At 43.4% G+C, this 13,772-nt stretch overlaps 1 long non-coding RNA gene across 1 annotated transcript; it reads left to right on the forward strand.

Annotated features, from left to right (window-relative positions):
- Positions 1–3,381: 3,381 nt before the first annotated feature.
- Positions 3,382–12,666, forward strand: LOC129207125 (uncharacterized). The gene is made up of 3 exons (XR_008577380.1): positions 3,382–3,560; positions 11,647–11,747; positions 12,561–12,666. It is a non-coding gene; the product is annotated as an uncharacterized LOC129207125 (long non-coding RNA).
- Positions 12,667–13,772: the final 1,106 nt, after the last annotated feature.

Genomic DNA, 13,772 nt, shown 5'->3' on the forward strand with positions numbered 1-13,772 from the left:
ACCTTTTACAGCATTTCCAGTTAGGCTGGTGAGCATGGGAATGAGCAGGAGAAGGAGGGGATGCTGCATTTACAGCACGATAGCCTATGTGTGCTAAGGATGGTGGGGAATTAAACAGAAGCCCTGGTCCCTGAGCAGTTCCCCATGTGGCAGAGCACCTGAACCCCTGCAGCCTGGGGTTCCCAAGGCTGCCAAATCTGATGTGCACCCAGCAGTGACGCCACCGACACTGAGTCTTTACACTAATCCAGTCCCACTCAGAGGGGGACCCAGTCCATGTGCCTTCCCAGCTGCATAAAACTCAGATATCTGATCTAAGGTAGCCTCCATGGCTCGCTGGAGAAAGCCTGTCAGGGGACTATTAGCTCATCTGTTTCAGAGCTCTCAGGACGGGATAACTGCTCTCTGGGACTGCCCACACCCCTTCTGGCTGCTTATTCACCCCATTTACTAAGGAGGATAAATTCTTCTGAATGAAACTCAGCAAAATACTGAGAGCAGGTTGAATCCCTCTAACTGCTCAAAGCAGACTGAGGGCAAATTTAACCCATTGACCCAAAACGTGGCAATCCTTGCTTGGCAGGGAAACCTTCTGTTCCTTCCTCTCATCCCAGCCCTTGCAGGGAGCCCGGGAGGTGACAGTGAGGGGTTTCTGGAGCTGGAAACCCAAACAAACAGCACAGATAGATTGAAGGAAACCAGGCTGCGTTAATTTATCCTGGGGTCTCAGCTCTCCCTAAATCAGCAGTCTGTACAGTCAGCCACAGCCTGCCTGCACATTCGTATAAATCAAACTCAAATGAAATTTTGACAAAAGAGCCGAGTTTCATGCACTAATTCAAGAAGCACACTGGGTGAAGGGATGTCAAATTAAAGTGCGTCCTTCCTCCACCTTCCCATTTCACCCAGCTCCCCCCATTCCAGCAGCAAACTGGAGCACAGCCAGCCTCCCACAACACAGGGCAGGGTGTGCAGCCCCAGGCTGCAGGCCAGGCACGCACAGCCGAAATGCAAAACCCCTGTCCCCTCCGTGCGCTTGCTTTGCGTGGGTGAGGAGCTGTCATGCGTGACAGATGAGAGCAGCAAAGCAGGCAGGTCAGCGCTCTGACAAGGGTCAGTGCTATTTTGGTGGCTGCAAGATGCTCTAATTATAGGGTTGGGAAGGCTGGAAGCTGCCAGATTCGATACGGGAATAATGTGGCACAGGAGCTGCGGAGTAAAGACACTTGTTGTTTTGTTCTTGGTTGCTTAACTCAGGGACAAAGGCTTTGAGGAAGGAAAAGCAACTTTAAGGTTATAATTGAGCCCCAGGAATTCTGAACATATATATAATTAGACACAGAAAAAAATCAAAGCGGCCTTGTGTTTATTGCACTGGCTCCTCTCCTGTGCTTTTGGCACTGTGATTTTTCAGCTGAGCTTCAGCCAGTTGACTGGGCTGTTAAATATCCTTCACCAGGATAAACAGCTGAGGAAGCTCTGCAGCTCACTCGAGCACACTGCTTGTGGTGAGTGTTGCTCTTCGAGAGGGTTCAGGCAAGTACATGGCTTTATATATATTGCGATATTCCTCTCTGCTACCTGCTCCATACTCCGCTCTGCCTTGCTGCAAAACTTTTTCAGGGTTGCTCTTCAGTGTTACACAATTTATAGCAGCATTTCCCACAGTTTTTATTCTCTGATTATTCTTGGCGTGCTCTCGCTGTATAGTTATAAGCTTCGCAACCTGCAGAAGCCTTTGGTTGAAGCATGGCAGAGCAGTCAGCTGCCTCGGGTAGCGGGGGATTTTATGGAAGGTGGGATGTTGAGCAATATCAGTTGACCCCAGCACTCAGCTCTGCTGCTGGCTTGCTGAATGGCCTTGGGTGAATGGCCAGTGAGTCACTTTGCAACCTGATGCCTTGGTTTCCCCTTCTGACAGATGGGAAAAGCAGCACAGAGCCAGTTGGGTGAAACACTCTTGGAGACAAAACACAGCAATCAGAAATGGCAAATGGATACCTCACTATTCCTAATGATCCGCCTCCTGGAACTGCTGCCCATTCCTTGCCCGCACCAGCTTTCCCCATTCCCTGCTGCTCCAAGGTCTCCCAAACTGCTTTGGAGATCCTCATGCCCCCACGACATACCTCCATCTCTCCTGTGCTTCAGCAACCTCTCCTCCAACTATCTTTTTCTGAAGCTCAGTGGAGCATATTACCTTCATTTTCTTTCTTCCCCCCCCCCCCCCCCCCGAGATTCCCCCCCTTAAATACCAGCTGCTGTTTTCAGTTTGGGCAGCCTGGCACGCTCCCCTCCCCTCGCCTGTGCCCACCGCAGCAGTCCGGGCACTGCCTGCTCCTCCCGGGCAGCTCTAAGGCCAGCGGTACCGACGGGCTGGCTGGACCGTGAGCACATCAAGTGTCAGATCAATCAGTGATTTTCCCTAGCTATTCCTGCCTAGGAGAGAGGGTGTTTATTCCTCATTTTTTCTGTAGTTAGGCAAACCATGCACTGTGATGATATCTTGTTTTTTTTTAACTTGAGCAATAGGAAAGAACTGGGAACCAGTATCTGGTTTAATGCCAAAGCACTGGAGAAGTATTAACGAGACATTTTGATCTATTTGCTGTACCACTATTCCCTCAAGCAGAGACCAATCACATAAAATCAGAGACACTGTAAACAGTATACTGTAAATACAGCTAAAACCAAATACACTGACACCCTTTAATTTTATCCAAGACTGGGTTTAGTCCAATCCAGGCCAAATTTATCCCAGATGTAACTCCAATAACTGCAGTAAACATTGCACCAGAGAGGAACTCGGTCCATTTTCTCTTCCTTACTGACAAACAATTTATGGAAACTGCAAAACTGCTGATGTAAGCACAAGTACAAGACAGGGTGCAAATGCACAGCCATCCCCTCTCCGTGGTCTCCATGGCTATAGTGCTTTGTTCCACTCTATTTACAAATTATTAAACATATTGACCACCGCTTCATATTTTGAAATCAAGAAGACAAAGAATCCATTTTTATTACTTTATTAACCTTTTTTATTTAACCTGGTAATAAAACTACTCAACTGTGTGGCGAAATCTCAATTAAAATTTGCCTTAGCTCCAGGAGCCACGCAGGCAAATGCTCCAGTAGTTATCTAAGTTGGTTTCCTGGTAAAAGCTTTGCTCTGCTATCAGATTCTGTTATGCAGTACATAGATCCCTGCTTCACAGCCAGCATCATTTCAGGAGGTAGTTTGAAAGCTTTCGGGCTCTCCCAATGATTGCTTTGCTTTTCTTTCACAGCAATTACAGTCCCTTCATTTAATTTCAATGGAAACTTTAGTATTTTAGACCTTGCCCATGTAGCTGAATGCTCATCTCTGGATCTTATTTCCAGTCCTCAGGAGGACCGGTTTTGATGACCTAGTCTGATTACAGCATCTTTGACAGCTTTAAAGGAATTTGCTCGGGGGAAGGAGACAGCTGCTGCTCTGATGAAGGATTTTTCTGAGCAGGCCTCCCAAGCCAGACATGTCAGCATGAGATGCTGCCTACGTTTTTCATCGTGACCAACAGGTATGTCTGAAAAAGGGTTTGTGTTCTTGCCTGCATAGGCCAGTGTGGAGGGAGCCTTTATCATAAAACTGCTTAACTCGCTTCTGTCAAAACGCTGCGGCTTCTTGCCTGCTTTTTCCTTATGTTGTATATTCATCCTCTCTGGAAACTCGGGGCCAAATCTTTGGTCTGGTGCAAGCTGGCATTGCTCCTTCATTTTATAAAGTCTCCAGGGCAGGAGCAGCCTCTTTACCAGTATCTGTAGCTCTTATACAGCCCTGGTCTTAAACAAGACTTATGAAAATGAGTATATTATTTATGATCAATAACAACCATTATTAGGAGCTGCAATAAAACCTATTAGCAAGCTTTTTAGAACTGAATCGATATAAAAGTAAAATGGCAACTTGTTCCTCTAGAGCCTATTTTGCCATCACTGTTGAAAATAAGGTAGACATTTCAGATCCCAAACAGCCCCTCCAGAAAGGCAATCTGACCTGCTTAATGTTGTGTGGATCAGGAAAGCTTTATGTTCCCTTCCTAGTGCCATTCCCAAACCCAGGAATTAACCTCCACTTTGCTCATATAAAGCAGCTAGAGTGAATGGGTCATTATTCAGACAGGAATGTTTCACAATGAAAGGTTTTGACAAGTGCCTGAATTTACAAAGTTTTATATATGTATCCTGGATCAGCTACTTTACTTTTTGGGGAGCAAATAAAGCAAAGATTTCAGATAGGAGGGATTTGGTTGCACATGCCTAGGGTCAGAGCTACTACTGTATGGATGGTTGGGCAGAGCCAAGATTTGGGGGAATTCATCCCCAAGAGATCTCCAGCCCTGGTTTCGTACAGAGGCTCCTGTGTAAGCAGGTGGCTCAAAGGACTGAGGACAGCTTGGTACGCTGGAGTGCTCGCTGCTCCTCTCCAGGGCCAACCCATTTCCTTCATTACATGCTGCCCCCAAATCCAGCTCTGGACTGACAAGTAAATGTGACAACTGCCAATGCCACCTCCTCCAAATTCTCCAAATTCCCTTTCTTTTTGCTCCTTTATATTGCTTATTTATGTTGCACATGCCCAGAAAAAAGGAAGTGGTGCCATTTTGCTGCCTTGCAGGTGTTTGATTTCTATTTGGTAAAGGCAAAGGAGCTGAAGGTGTCCTTTCTGAAATAGCATTGGGGAGCACAGAACAGATAGTGTATCATGGCTGTGCAAACCCACCAGGCTTGATTAGCCTGGTTTCTTACTTGGTCTCCTTCTCCAGCACTGATGCTGGTTGACACCAGACCCTCTTGAGAGACATAGAGTGTCTTCCTATGGGTTATTTTGAGGAAATCCTCTCCTCCATTCTCAGATATGCTTTTTGTACGTGCTTTAGCCGAGGGACATGTTTTGCATGCAAGGAAAATTTACAGGCTTCAAGAAAGCATGTCTTTCTCGATATACCCACCTATCTGAAACAGGAGAGGCACCCAGCACCCAGATCACCCATCACTCTCTGGTAGTGGACTGCAGTCAGGTCTCCAGCATTTGCTGCCACCATGACAAATGCCAGGTAAAGTCACCTTGCACAGCCCAAAGAAACCCAGGCTGGAGGAGCAGGTGAGAAGTAGGCTCGTCACTGGGCTTAGAAATGGGAACCAGATGTCATTGTGCAGGGATGGGTGGATGTGAGGAAAATTCATTTAAAGAGGAGTGTGAAGGAGACAGAAACTTTCTTCACTCGTGTACTGCAAGCAGAGTATATTATTCAGAAGATTATGCTGTGTGTCAGTGCATTGGGAGTGCTAAAATGCTGGAAATTCACCAGTTGTAATAAGCTAGTGATAGCAGACCAGGCAGTGGGAATGTGACAGATGAAATTACTTGGCCTTTTGGCAGAAGCCAGTAGAGCCATAGCTCAAGAGAGCTGAGTGCCAACCTTACAGTCAGCTTGTGCCCCTCACAGTAACGTTATTTAACCAGAGCAAAATAGAATTTATTGCTCTAGTCAGACAAGAAACTCGATATCTGAGTTTTGGGATCAACAGTACCTTTCCCCAGTCTTTGTGTTTCATATTACTTCACTTACCCAAAGAACAAATGCCATTACACATGCACTAACAAATTTCCATTCACTGCAATATTCTTTCAGGGGTGTAATTCGAAAGGCAGCTTGACCCAACGTGTCCTAACAGAAATAAGTATTGCTCATTTAATGGAGATGTATCAGTTCCATAGATGTGAGTAGCACAGGTGAAATTCTGCCTGGGTTCCACATGCAGAACTCTTCAGTGGAGTGCCATTCCTGACTGTGGAGTGGGGAACCACCAGGTGTCCTTTTACTTTATTTTAGAAATGTTGCACAAAAAAAGACTTGTAAAGAAAATACGTCAGTCAAACAGAAGGCAACTTTTCTGTAAAGAAGTCTTATAGCATCCCTTGCTAATAACTTTTTGATTTGGACTGTCAAATATGTCCATCAAAGAAGCTGACACTATTTCCCAGCTCTGGCACTACCCATGCAGCAATATCAAAGCTTGCCAAAACCAGGAGTGTCAGGAAAAAGTGTTTCAGTTCTACAGCCACAGGGGAGTCACAGAAGCAGGAGAGGTCTTCCTCTGGGAAGGAGGAGTGGTGGGGTCACCTTTCCATCATCTTCACTTTAGAGCCGGAAAGAGCATTTTCGCCCAGCATGCTCCAAAAGGGATCTAATTTTTTCCAGCTCTCCAATACACAGGGAGAAACACTAATACTAGGTAGAAAGCATAAGAGAGAATGCAAGACACTGAACCAGCTCTCTGCACCCAGAAGTTTTGCCTCTGTTGGGGAACAGCCACGTAGCCAGAATCATACAATAGACCAAGAGCTCAGTTTAAATTCTCCTCCCTTCAGATGCTATTAATTCACCATCTCCACAGCTCTCCTGTGAAGTTTATTCCTTGCCTTTGCATTTGTCTAGCTTTAAAAGAAAAGGCAATGTAATTTCCATTGTTTCATTGAGGAGGCTGATTGAAAGGCTCATACATTTGAGATGATGAAAAATATGCTGATGAAAATGCTCCACATCAGAAAAAGCACATTTGTTGAAGCAGAGATGATTCCAACCAACATATTAATTTAAGCTGAGAGGTTTCCCGGTTGCGGACTAAATTTCTGATAAGAATGAAGGAGAAAGAAGCAGGGGGAGAAGAGGGCGGGCTGTGCCTGTTACAAGGCAGCTAGTAACAAACTGCCTCCTAGGGGCATTGCATTTTAAGGATCTGATCCAAACCTTGCAGGGACCCCAGTTCCACACTCCAGTAAAAGTCCATCCTGCTCTCAGCTACCCTGCTGTAAGACATGAATTGCCCTGGCATGAGCAGGTGCCTCTGACACTCCTGCAGGCATGCCAAAGGATGCTCTGCTTTGGAACAAAAAACCTACTTCAATCTTCAGCTTGCTTGTGCAAAACACAACTGGCTTTGAACCTGACTTATCTGTATATCCTGATGTCCACAAGCATTCTTTGACGTGCTGCCTAAGTTTTCCCTTGCTTTGTTTTGTCTCCTCAGCTTAAATTGAGGTGCAATTGAATATAGGCTCCAGAAGCACTTGGCCAATTTTGGAAATTGTACCAATTACTCTTTGTTAAACCTACTTGTTTTACTCTGAAAACACCAGTCTCCAGGGCTTGGAGAGGTGGAGGAGAGAGACTTACATACTAATTACAAGAAATTAAATCCAGAACAAATATTGGCATTAATAGACAGCATTAATGTAAAGTGGTTGCCAATGACAGCAGGATTTGCCATTTGCTTTTTATATTCTTCATCATCCAGTATCACTGCCCAAACTCTTTCCAATTCATGCATATTTTATTCATTTGGGCTTTTCTCACACTTCACTCTGCTCTTTTCTCCTTTTTTCTGTTCTTCTTTCATGCCATTAATCTAACCTAATCCCCTTCCAAGGTGACACTGCAAATGGAGCTCAAGAGCATTTACATCGGTGCCTTCAAATCATCTTATGCAGCGATGCCTGCATCTAGGTGCTTTATGATCCCTTTGGCTTCTTCCCTTCCCATTGCCATAAGTCCCACTTGCTGCCCTGCTCAGTACCAGTTTGGCATTAATTGCTACCAGGTTTCTAAAATCCGTTAAGGACAGACAGTGGCTCACAGGAGTCAACAGGAGCCTTTTGATATCTGGGATTTAGACAAGACAGCTAATCCCCTTTATAGGCTATACCCTGCAGTCCTGCTAGCCTGAATTCTCCTCAGGCCAAAACTCACCTGGGGAGATGAGGAATCGTTACAGAATGCCCCAATCAACACAACAGAGAGCACAAAGTGATTACTGCTAAAATGTAAGTCCTGAAGATAATTCTGTTTTGGCTGTTTCTGGGGGTTTTTCTTTTCATGCCTTTTTTTTTAACTCCCTTTCTGTTTTATGCCAGCTCAGCCATTCTCTTGCTGGCGGTGGGTTCATCCTTCTCATTCATCTCAAGGCTGGTGGCAACCCTACCATCAACAGCAGCCTGGATGCTTTAAGCAGAGGTTCCAATTCCACTCCTTTTTGTTCCTAAAATACGATGAGCTTGTGATAAAAGCTGACTCAGAATGACCTCACTCACTCCAGCCTGTCCATCTCCTATATCCTGCCTCAACAGGACTGGCTGATGTGGAAACAGTGAACCAACAGCAGATATTAGCATTTGGTTTCTTGGTAACTCTTATTCAATCAATACATGCTTTACATTTTAGATCCCAATGGCAGGATGAACAGAATGAATTAGAAAACCTCAGGTGAAATAAACCTAATGGCTTATGGGACATTTCCAAAATAAAAATGCATGTTGAATCACAAATAATAGCTTGGATGTAATCTCAGGAGTCTAATTATGAAATGGATGTGGAATCATTCTGTAATTATTCAGAAAGTTCATTTCAGCAGCCCAGAAATTCTCTCCATGTTTACTATATATCATCACAAGTACTCTGTGGTTATTTGTAACATCTACTTGGAAAAAGGCATGAATAAGAGAGGCAACTTTAAGAATTGGAGATGGATCCATGCCTTTTATAAGTCAGTGGATGCATGCCAGGGGTGAATTAAGACCAGGTTCCTCAACAGAGTTAAACCATTTCTAGGCAGCCCCAGTAGAGCAGAAATCACTCTGCCCTGCAGTGGGGATGTTCTTACCACAATGCAAAACCCTGCTACACATTCTGCTCAGTGTTTATGTCTCTGCCTTAGAGAATAACTCAGTTGAAAACCAGTACAAACCCCTGCACATTGTGGATTTGAAACTGGTGCCATGGCTCCAGGAAGATGAGCATCACTCAGAAGTACCTGCTATATCCACAAATAAAGCCAGGGCTCTGCCTTCAGAATTAAATTCTGTTGTGCTGGATCAGATGGCTGCATGTGATTTTTGCAAGCAGCAGAAATCCAGGCCTGCAGTTCCTGGGTGGATGGCCACAGGTCTCCCTGCATCAAAGGGGAACTTACAGATCTGTGTGATTCTGAAAACTTTCAGCACAGGGTAGTAATATGTAAAGGGCGAAGAGAAGGTCTCACTGGAAGGATAACCTTGTGGGACCTCCATGGAGCACCACAGGGACTGTTGATGATGTGTTTTGCGCTGAACACACTCCCCTTCCTTGGGGGCAAACACACCTGGGTACACAGGTCTCTGGGCATCACGGGAATTAACAAATATACAGAAAGGAAAAAATATACAGAAGGGAAAACTGATCAATTTCACCTGGCTACCCACACCAAGTGTTATCAGACCATCTGCCCATTCATTGCTCTGTCTCCATTATGCTATGCTGTTGATCTCTTTTTTTTTTTCCCAACTCCACAAAAGCACCTGTCCTGGTTTCAGCAGGGATAGAGTTAGTTTTCTTACTAGCAGCTAGTATGGTGCTGTGTCTTGGACTTGGGATGAGAATAATGTTGATAACACGCTAATATTTTAGTTGTTGCCAAGCAGTCATGGGCTTTCCAGCTTCTCATACTGGCCTGCCAATGAGAAGCGGGGAGCAAGAAACTGGGAGGGGGCACAGCCAGGACAGATGGTCCAAACTCGCCAAAGGGATATTCCATACCATATGACATCATGCTCCGTATATAACTGGGGGAGCTGGTCGGGATGTGGGCAGCTCAGGAATGAGCTGAGTATTGGTTCTGGGTGGTGAGCAACTGTGCTGTGCATCACTTGTTTTGTATGTTACTGTTGTTGTTGTTGTTGTTGTTGTTATTTTCTGTCCTATTAAACTGTCTTTATCTCAACCCACGAGTTTTACCTTTTTCTTTTCAATTGTCTCCCCCATCCCACTGGGTGGGGGGAGTGAGTGAATGGCTGTGTGGTTGTTTTAGCTGCTTGTTGGGTTAAACCATGACAATGCCCCATTTTGGAGAGACCATCAGAAGAGAGATTAACCGTGACACCTCTAGTCATGGAATACACATGGAAACACACAGTCCAAAGGGCTAATTTTTGTCATGAGGTTCGGATTTACATAGTGCTTTCCTTCCTGGAAGGTCTGAGGAGCAGAAACAGTGCCGTACAACACCTCATAGGTGTCCTCCACGTTTCAGCAGTAAATCTGTTTCTCCAGAGGCAGAAAAAGGAAGAAGGCACACATCTAATTATGCTCTGTGGGGCAATTTGCCTTTTTATTTCCTGATGTATTCCCTGACTGGTGGAAAATCACTCTTGGCAAACACAAAACTTACCTTGCTGCCAAAAGGTGCATCTCTAAATTATTAATCAAGAGCACACAGGACCACAAAAGGTGGAATATTGAACAAAGGCTCAATTGACACTCTGGAAGTTGAAGAAGATATGGAAGACTCCCTTCTAATTTATTTATTCCTTTTCTGTTCTGTTATCCTGATATGCTGCTTCCAGTTACCACTGCACCCTGCACTGTATGGTATTACGTGATTTTGTTTTCAGATTGTTGGAGATAAAGTTACTTCATTATTAATATATATGCACTGTGCATATCCATAAATATTGAATATATACGTGTGCGTAAACCTACTGGAAGTGTTAATAGTTAAGATAAACTAAGTCCATTATCGCAATGAGCGACTATTTCTATGACCCTATTTGCAATAAAACCAGATTCAATGATATGAGAAAATTGCTAGGTTTCAAAATAATTGAACCAGGCCAGACAAATCCCCACAAAGGCATCATTTACAAAGTACTTTGCTTGTCTAAAATATTTATTCCCGCAGAAGGAAATGGAAAAAGAGTTCATATGGTTACATTGCTATCCTCTGAGCGTAAAATTGTTTTATCATGTTATGTTTATTTCCTAGACATCTTCCATTGGGGTATTGCAGGAAAATACTGGCTGTGCAGTTAGTTCCTTTGTGTGGACTGTTCATATTTATTCACTGGGAAGTCAATCATGTTTTGTTCAGGCTTGTTTTGTTTTTCTGCTGAGCAAACACTTAAGCAACCCTTTTCTTGTAAAAACTTATTTACATATACAATGTGAGCCATTCAAAGTCGGCACTACACAGATAGTTGAGATGTCTTTGCTTTCCCTCCTATGTGCTATGGGAAGTAGTGGAGTTCTTCCCGAAAACGCTGGCGTTGCTCATTAAGACTGCAGTATATTGTTCATGCTTAAGGACTCCATCAGTAGTTACAGATATTTTTAGTTTGTCTTGCATTGAAAGCCTGGATAGATTTTTACTATTAAATGTTCACAGTGAAATGCTTCGAAGCAATCTACAGACAAAGAATTACTCCCAGCAATTATCCACTGAATAAATCTGAATAATGAATACATTCACAAAAGTCACTATCTATTTGTGAACAATTAGCTGAAAGAAATAGAGGTGACACTCATCAGCTAAATAATTCATTTATGAATTCTTTGTCCAGCTTTGCTTCTGACATATGTTGCATGAAATAAGATCAAAGCTTAGATGAAAAATTACTTTAAAAAGAAGGGCAATGTTAAAGGAAATTCTTCAAGCTTCCTAAGCAGGAATTATCCTACTACTGTAACTATTATTTATTGCCAGCAATTTCAGAGGCTAGTGAAGTTATTTTCCTGGAATCCTTCACTTCATGCATTAAACTGTGTTTTATTCCTAATGTATATCCAATTTTAGGTTGTTAAACTGCAATCAAAAGCACTTAGTAGGAATGGATCTCTCCCTGTTATGAGATTTGAACTCCTGACATCTTTATCCTCTGGAACTTGAGTGCCCAGGTAACTACTAATTATTCAAGCATTTACAACCATTACTATCAATATAATTAACACATTGTGAGATAAAAGTGAGAATGGCACTATGAAATGATCATTCTTAGCATTTGGCTAGCAATCTTTCATGAAAACATTTATAAACTGCCTAATTATTTTTCAATCAAATGCACAGAAAAATTGTTTACATTTAAGGGGAATCTAGAACTGAAAAGGAATGGTTTCTGGCATCAAAAATGACAAATGTTGTGTCCATATGTCTGTTTTTTTGAAAACAACACCCCACCTCGACTTTTCTTCAAGATTTTAAAAGAAAATACCAAAAAGTTTCTGATCAATTGTTTAGAAAAAATGTGAGACCTTTCTTTCAATAAAATCAGATTCAGTGAAAAAGACAGGAACGAGGTTTTTCATTCAGGTCTAAAAGCTCACGAGCTCACTGCTGCTCTCTGCAGGAATAAGAGGCTGCAAAAGACCTTCTTATGTGCCTTGCTGGATGACACTAGTAAAAATAAATGAGGCAATTCACATAGATAAATTGAAAGCTAGATTAAGACTAGAGTTTGACTACCCTTTTCCCACCTCCACCAGTTTTGCCGGCCAAAGTAGGCAAATAAATTCCTTGTTATATTAGTTAGTACAAGTGATTATCACCATGGGAGCAAGGAGAAAATAGAGGAGAAGCTGGGGACCACAGTCTGGAAGGCTTTGCCACCTTTCTGTCTAGAATCTACTATGAGCAAAGTTTTGAAGAATGACTTTTCCCCACCAAAAGTTCAGCTTAGATGTCCCAAAATAACTGCTGTGAAACACTTGCAGGACACACCAGAGAGGGGATTTTGAGAGCGTTTCACAAGCCCTGCAGCTGTGAGCCGGTTGCAGCATGAGGAAAAACCCTCCATCACCCCAATGTACAAGAAAGAGAAGGTAAGGTGACTCTCTCCAGGTGGCTTTTAGATATGGTGCATTCAGTAACGAGCCCTAGTCCAGAAAAATGTGTTCTTCTCCATGTTGACACTGCTTCCACAGCTGGAAAGGGAAGGGCTTGAGGAGAGCAGCCCTCGCAAGCCCTGCAGACCCGTGCAGAGGCTGAGCTCCGGGAGGGCAGCAAGGCTCAAGGGGCCTGCTGACCCCACATCAGCTGCTGATGCCTTCCCTGCTGTGCTGGCCCAGTTTTCTCTGGGTGAGGATCCTGACCCTTCCCATCTACTCACCCACTCCCCAAATCCCTGAAGGGAAGATTAAAATAGTGAAACCCATGGAGCTGCTGTGCCCTCTGGTTCCTAGTGCCAACATAAGCATCTTGCAACCCTCGCTCCACAGGGCAGGTGCAAAACGAGGGTCCCAGTCTGAGCACTCCATGGGAGAATCCATCCAACCGCTTGGAAAATAACACAAAACTGGAGTACTTTAGACAAGTCACAGCAAATAAATAGCTCCGGGGAAAGAACAACAAAAAAAGCTCAAGCTTGTGCTTGTAGAGACAGTAAACCACCATATTTCAGCAGTCATGGCAGGTATTTCTGATGGGAAATTGTATATTTGATGATGACCAGCCTTCAGCATTTGACAAGGAGCTGTTAAAGCCTCTTGAACAGTAAATCACCTTTCTTTCTATCAATAATCTTATTACAATATCTGTAGAAATGTCTAATGTTAAAATTCCACTTTATTACTATAATAATGGATCTAATTTGTAAAACGTATAAAGTGAAGCCATAACTGTACTGGAGGGAGATATATGTGATCCCACTACATCTATATAATTTCCTGATGGCTTTACCCACATATTTTGAATGGGAGAAGGACTAAAAGCAATCCCACTTGCAAGATTTTTTAAATTGGGAATGGCTTCTAGAAAGTAGATCAACATGATCATGGAAACGCAGCAATCATTATAAAAAGACCAGCCTCAACTTCACATTTACGTATATAAATATGTAGGTGTTTATCTGTGATTTGCTCCATTCAGCCCCTTTCCAGTTGCCAGGAAAGCCCTGCTTTCCAGCTGCACAATCAGTATTATCACCA

This window comes from Grus americana, chromosome 5, assembly GCF_028858705.1.
Source record: "Grus americana isolate bGruAme1 chromosome 5, bGruAme1.mat, whole genome shotgun sequence".
NCBI classification, from domain to species: domain Eukaryota; kingdom Metazoa; phylum Chordata; class Aves; order Gruiformes; family Gruidae; genus Grus; species Grus americana.